We start from the raw sequence: 7,417 nt of genomic DNA, 5'->3' as shown, positions 1-7,417 counted from the left end.
GGGTGAGGAGGTGTAGCCCTTTACTTTGCTGGAGAAGTGCTGCGAGGAACATCTTAAGAATTGAACGATACTCCTCTTAGAATGTTCGACAGACTTTCAGATAGATAGTAATATCTGGCAAGTCAAATCTTCTTTCAAGAATTCAAGTTCATGAAAAGGGATGCTATTTCTCTTTTCCCATCATACTAAATTTAAACTAGTACGATTTAGGTGCTCTTTTTCCCTTGCACAAGTTATGTTGCTATGCGCAATGAAACTATGTCTGTACTGGGAAACAGGGAGTGAAGTTACTGAAAGTCACCTGTACACAGATGAATAATCATCTATTGAGATTATTACATCAACCCAGTATCCAAGTAAACTTGAATTGTCATCGGAAAAGTCACAACTAGATGCATATGTAAGGCTTGAGAAGGATACCTTTTCATGTCAATGTGAAGTTGTTGGATCCTATTTTCAGTAACTTTTTCATTTTCCATTCAGTTGTTTAGCCTCTTCTGATTGACAGCATTCGACACAGTTCCGAGAGTTGATTTCTCACATGATCAGTAACTTATTATTGTACTAGTTATTATCTCAAAAAGTTTGCTTTTTTCTTAGATTCCAGTTTCCTTAAACAAAGACTCTGACTTTCTGATAAAATAACTATTAGTTGAGTGAACATCTGTGAAATCAACTCCAGAGTTTTGCTTGATTATTGGAGAGAACATGAATCCGATGTGTTACAGTATATACATGCATTAGTTATGCAGGAATTTTGGTGCGCAAATTGTTATGGCAATTTCTAAAGAACTTATTCTGCCAGAGATAAGTTTAGTTGTTGAAAGACTAAAATTAAAGATCAGTTCATTTTAAGAGCAATTTCAATGAAATATACCTCAATTAAGAGAAAATTTGCAAATATAATTAGATATAACAAGGCTCTATAGCTATAGTTTCGCTAATTTCGCTCCATAACTATAGTTTTGTTTGCTATGGAGGTTGCAGTTTGTATATTTCGCTTGTGAATATACAAATAGGATAAGTATATACAAATTTTGTATTTATACATTTAGGAATTTTTCAGAACTTCATTTGAATATTTCACTTGCTAATGTACACGGCGTGTAATTTATTTTGAATTTATCATAAATCGTATACAAGTAGTTAGAGTAAGTATATACAAAGCGCTAAATTTATACCATCAGAAACGGAATTATACATGTTCTGAATTTACACAATTCGGATGAATAGTACAAATCAGACGAATAATAAAAATTAGGGAAACTATAGTTGTGAATTACAATTAGTAATTTTCTTAAACTTTAGCTATAGTATTCAATATAGGCTAAATATTTGTTATACTACATAATTTTTTCTTCCATAAATAGCGTCCACTAACCACTTTTCACCCTATTTTTGAAAAATAATTATTAAGGTATATACATCAATCAAAGTTCAATTGGGCTTCAATTGCTTTCATAAATAGTGTCCATTGGCCATTTTTTGAACAACACATTTAAAAAGGGGCTGTATACAATGACAAACTAATGATTCAAATTAAATGTTATAATCACACTTAGATTTAATTGTGCCCTGTAAGAAACTGTTTGTAAGTCACATCTCTCCCTCAAACTCCCTTTCGCTCGCTCGCTCTCGTTTTTATACAAACACAAATGTATAAAATGTGTTTATGTTTATATAAAGCGAGAGAAAATTGTATATATACATATATTTTCGTTCCCCTCTCCCAGATCTCGCTCGCCACCTCGTCTCTCTCGTTTAAACAAACAAATACGGAATGTGTAAATTGCGTTTTTGTTTGTATTAAGCAAGAGAAAATTGTATATACACCTACAAATACATATATGCACACTTATAATTTTACAATGCAAATATTTCCCCCTTTTTCATTCTCAATTTTCTTTTGTTTTTCTCTCTTTCTCCTTTTATATATACATAAATTATACAATTGATCTTTTGTATACAACTGTTTTCTTTTGTATATGTATAGCTAATTATATATATATATATATATATATATATATAGAGAGAGAGAGAGAGAGAGAAATATACATATTTATGTTTGCTATGTAGCACAATTATGCAACATATAGCTATAGCATACATGTATGATTTTTATGTTTGCTGTACGTGAAAATTACTCTTTAAAAGTAGCTATTATCATAGAATTTTATTTACATAAAGCGATAAGTATTTATTTGTATATTTTACACCTCGATATTTAAAAACAAAAAAAAGGAAAACTTGGATCACACTAACTCTAAACAAACTTTTTGACTAATACAAACGCAATAATTACTCACAAACCCAATATATATACATTTTTTTAATTAATAATACCATCGTCATCTTCCTAGAAAATTCAAAATAGCTAAAATCGAAATGTCAACTCATTTCATGCCACGTGTTCAACTATATTATAAGGGAAGAATTATAGAAAGTCAAGAATATGTAAGTCAATCCTCAATTCAACCCGTACCGAGCAGTAAAACATACATATTTTTTTATTTTCTTGCTCGATATTTGATATTAATTTTAAACTTCGATTAATTCAAAGTTGTGTTAGAAAGCTTAACTTTTAGATGTAAAATGCTCCTTATAAAATATAACTTATATTTTCAGAGATCAAATATGATATTTCTTGTTAATAGAAAAAAGAAATACTTACAATTTCATTATATGATCGTAAAATATAGTGACAGAGCTAAAATTTTCATTAAAATGTGACAATTAAATCTAAAATCTATGTTTAAATATAAAAAATTACTTATAATTTCACCATATAATTATAAAATGCAGTGACAAAGTAAAAATTTTCATAAGACATGTTAATCAATGATCGTAAAATATATCTGACTGAAACATACGTACACATGCACGCGTGCTATATAATATTATCTGTTCGTAAGCAATTACTTTAACTTTAAAAGATTCATGAGCCTGCAACTTGTACTAGAATAATAATATTGCCAATCTGCTTTATAATTAGTTGAAAAGTTCAAACATCATCAGATAAATAACTGTAAGTTTGTGACATATATAAGCATTAAGGAGACATTAACATTAAATAAGTACATCCAGCAACTCTGTTAAAGCTTGTCTTGAATGAGACTGTGTTTAGTATGACGAAAGTTTGTGGCGTTTGAGCCTGTTTGTGCGCACTTCGATTAATTTTATAAGATATATGTTATCTCGCACCCAACAATAGGTATCGGTAACATGAAAGTTGATTATTTTCTTTAAAATGTTGGGGAATTTACGTAAATTTCACGAGTTTAAGAGTTAATTACTTAGATACACCTAATTTGCAATATTACGTATTTTACCATATTCTGGTGCCCTTTATATTAAGTATGTCCAGATGCATGTATCTCGAATACAGAGGATCATAACAAATCTCACTCGCATTATCTAGAATACATTTACGAATCTCGTGGATTGTCCATCGCCACTCTCTCATGCATCTGCTATCTCAAATACATGTGAATTACTCCAGGTACATACATATACATGTATCTAGTGTGTACTAGTATGAATTCACATGTATTTAAGATACATACAAATCTCGTTCGCCTCTCCTTATTTTTATTTTTTTAATCTAATACCAAAATACATATCTCTAAAGGTAAGAATCGATTATCAATTTAAAGAACATTTTTACTAAAACGGGAAAAGTGACTTTTCTCTCACTTTTGGGCAAAAGTCATTTTCTTACATTTATTATAACTTTTTTTCTTGATCTTCTTGCCATGCATCTTTAACTTTTAAATTACTTTTCTACACCAAGTAATACTGGGTTTGATTTGATAGCCAGTCAAAAGCATAGAAAATAATATTAATATATGGAAATTTATGTACGCATTTTTTATATAAAAATTAGTTATTTAAGATTTAGTTATTTATATATAGATGTATATTAATTATTTCACCTTCTATCAGGTATAAAATAACATTTACATAAATTTTTTTATAACTTATACATTAATTACCTATGTTTCAAATGATTTGTGATATTTCGACTTCACACAAAGTTTAAAAAAATAAAGAAAAATTTAGAATCTTATGGTCTTATATTTATAAAAATATATCAAATGTATCAAAATATCTTTAATTTTATGATCTTAAATATGTTATGCATAAAGTTAATATTAAATAGTCGTTGCTAAAAAAAAAAGAAGCTTTTAAAAAAGTGAATTAAAAAGAAAAGTAGGACAAACAAATTAAAAATGAAAGAAGTATATATTAGGCAAGCAGATTCCTAAATTACAACAAAAAGATGTATTGATTTTTATTTTTTATTTATTTTATTTATACTATATGGACGAGTACTGCCAAATGTGATAAAGTATGGTATACGCATCTAAATTTTAATGTATAAATAACTTACCTCCTAACTAGTTATCAAACGGTTAAATCAATAACAGATAATATTTTATAAAAAAAAATCATAAAACCACCCCTCCAATTTTCAATAGAATATTTAGCACCATATAGACTCGAATACTTTTTTAAGCTCACTACTGTGAGAAGTAGACCTAAAATTTAGATTTTATATGTTCATGATTTGCTACTTCCATAATTTCTTTAATCAATCTTTAATTTGTGTTTAGAACGTAATTGTTTGTACTTGCTCGTGCACAAATCACGAGAATCCCATTTATTTGTGCCAAACACAGTATTACAATAAAACTTTTGAAGAGCATAATCAAAATTTCAAACAACACATCAAGAGATTTCAAGTCTACACATTATTATGCTCATATATATTGTTGTGTGAAATACAGATGACTTGCTATCTATATTATATGATACTCCATCTGTTCCTATTAAGTTGTTCATTTTAAAAATGAAATACATATTAAGGTACCAATGATTATCATGGTTAGTTACAATTTTATTTTTATAGTACAACTCCTCAAGTATAATAAATGTATTTTTTTATTTCAAAAAGCATGCATTACAATTTAGTAGTAGAAATTTTCTAAAATTAAATAAGGACATCTTAGGAAAAAAATAATTATTCTTTTTTGATTTGTTAAAATAAATAAGTAAATAAAAATAAATATAAAGAAAATATAAACAAATAAATAGAGACAGAAAAATTACTCATACATATATAAACTATAATATATAATAATAAATGAACAGAGAGGAAACGTATAATTGAATGAATGAAATAAATGAACTTTCTTAAGGTCGTCTCCTAACATGTGCGAAGCCCAAGCTAGGGCGACTGAATCTCCAACTTTTATTCATATTATTATATTATCCCCTCCAATACTTTTTTGCTGTCATGCTTACTAAAAATAGTTGATCCAAATAATTATTATTTTTGAAAATTATAATAGATTTAAATTTGTAGCTAGTTTTCATATTTATTTTCACTCAATAAATATGGGGAGTAATTTATCTATTGAAAAGAAGAAATAACTTAGTCAAAATTATCTTTTTAGTTAATATTTAAAAAAAAAAACATATAAAAGAAACACATGACAAGTAAAATAAAAAAAAAACACCTCTGAACTTGACACAAATTATTAGTTTCATACTCAAACTATTGACAGTCTTAGAAACACTCATTCACTTAATTAATTAAATTTAGATATATCCTCAATCCGTCACATGTCATAACAAATGGTGTCAAACTCTCATAAGATCATGAAGTCTTAATAAGAATCCGATAGAAAAGTTGAAAACACCTCTAAATTTGGCAAAAATTTAGTTGTGTGTTGTTGTAAGATCGGAGTGTATTTAAATTCAGTTAGTCAAGTAAAATAGATATTTTTAATTAAGACTGTCAATAATTCAAACATAAACTAATAATTTATGTCGAGTTTAATTATGATTATTTTCAATACTTTCTCTCTAAAATAAATTGAAAAAAATACATGAAAAAAAAACCCTAAACCTAAACCTTGACCCGTGGATCCTACTTTTATTAAAAAAATATTAAACCTTGTTAATAATTCATAATTAAATATGGCGCGTCCAAATGAGTTTGCCAATCCCGAGGAGGTTTTGTAGCTGTTTTTCGCTATAGTTTGCTTTGAAAACAATCAAACGTTCCGTTATTTATTTCATTGGGATCATTTACGTATTTATTTATTCGTGCAAAAGTGCATGGCAAGTCTCCAATATTGAAATTGAACCCGGAATTCATGCACCATATGAGTGATAAAGTGGATGCAAATATTAAGATTATTCAAGGCTCAAACTGAAGGTCGGTTTTCTCTCGATTATTTTATCGATCCTATCTGTTGATATTAAAATTACTTTTCTTTCGTCAAAAAATAATATATAGTCATACAAATACTTAAGAATTGTATTATATTAGAAATTTCAAAAATAAATATATTATTCTTTCTTATATGTGTCTTATCAAACTGTATCATATAATGTGAGAACAAAAAATTAAAGTAATACTCTCTCCGTCCAGAATTGTTTGTCATGTTGCGCTTATTGAAAGTCAGTTTGATTAATTTTTAAAGGTAAATTAGATCACATTAATTCGATATTTTAAACAAAAAAAATTAGACATTTTAAAACTATATGATAAGTACTATAAGTTATAATTTTTTGCATATTAATATGATGAAAAAATACATCTTAAAATGTTAGTCAAAGTTTTTATAGTTTGACTGGACGGGGGGAGTACTAACTAAAATTAGACAAATGAATTATACTCTTTCCGTCCGGTAATGTTTTGTCATGGTTTTTATTTTTATAGTCAAACTATAAAAACTTTGACTAACATTTTAAGATATATTTTTTCATCATATTAATATGCAAAAAATTAATCAAATTAATTTTCGATAAGCGCAATATGACCTACAATTCTGAACGGAGGGAGTATATCCCTCGAATATTTTCTATATATTGCTTCTTATGCTCCTAATAACAGTAGCTAGAGCTAGCTGGCAAATTTCATGCAAATGATTGAATACTTTTTCTCAAGGGATAAGAGAGACCTACCCAGTCTACTTTAATGTATAGAGATTGTTGCGTAAATTCACGTTTTCCAACTTCATATAAGTGAAATAAGCTTAGCACTATTATATGCATGCTGCGCGTGCGCGTAGATAAATTTAATTTGGGGGTCATCCTAGCACAAATTTACTGTATAATTAGCAGGTGCAGTAATACTTGAAATTAGGGGTGTGTTTGGTACGGAGGAAAATGTTTTCCTAGAAAATGTTTTCCTGGAAAACAAGTAGATTTTGGACTTATTTTCTCATGTTTGTTTGGTGAGTAGAAAATATTTTCCGGAAATGATTTTGTGTTTGATTTATTAATGAAATTTGTTATTGAGAGACATCTTTTATTTTTACTTAAGTAAAAAATAATTTATGACATTGAAAATATTTTTTAAAATCAAAATTATTATTATTTTGGGGGTGGTGGTGGGGGTGGGGGT

This window comes from Solanum pennellii, chromosome 6 (genome assembly GCF_001406875.1).
Source record: "Solanum pennellii chromosome 6, SPENNV200".
Lineage (NCBI taxonomy): Eukaryota > Viridiplantae > Streptophyta > Magnoliopsida > Solanales > Solanaceae > Solanum > Solanum pennellii.
The sequence above is the reverse complement of the archived record's forward strand: the minus strand, read 5'-3'. Positions refer to the sequence as shown.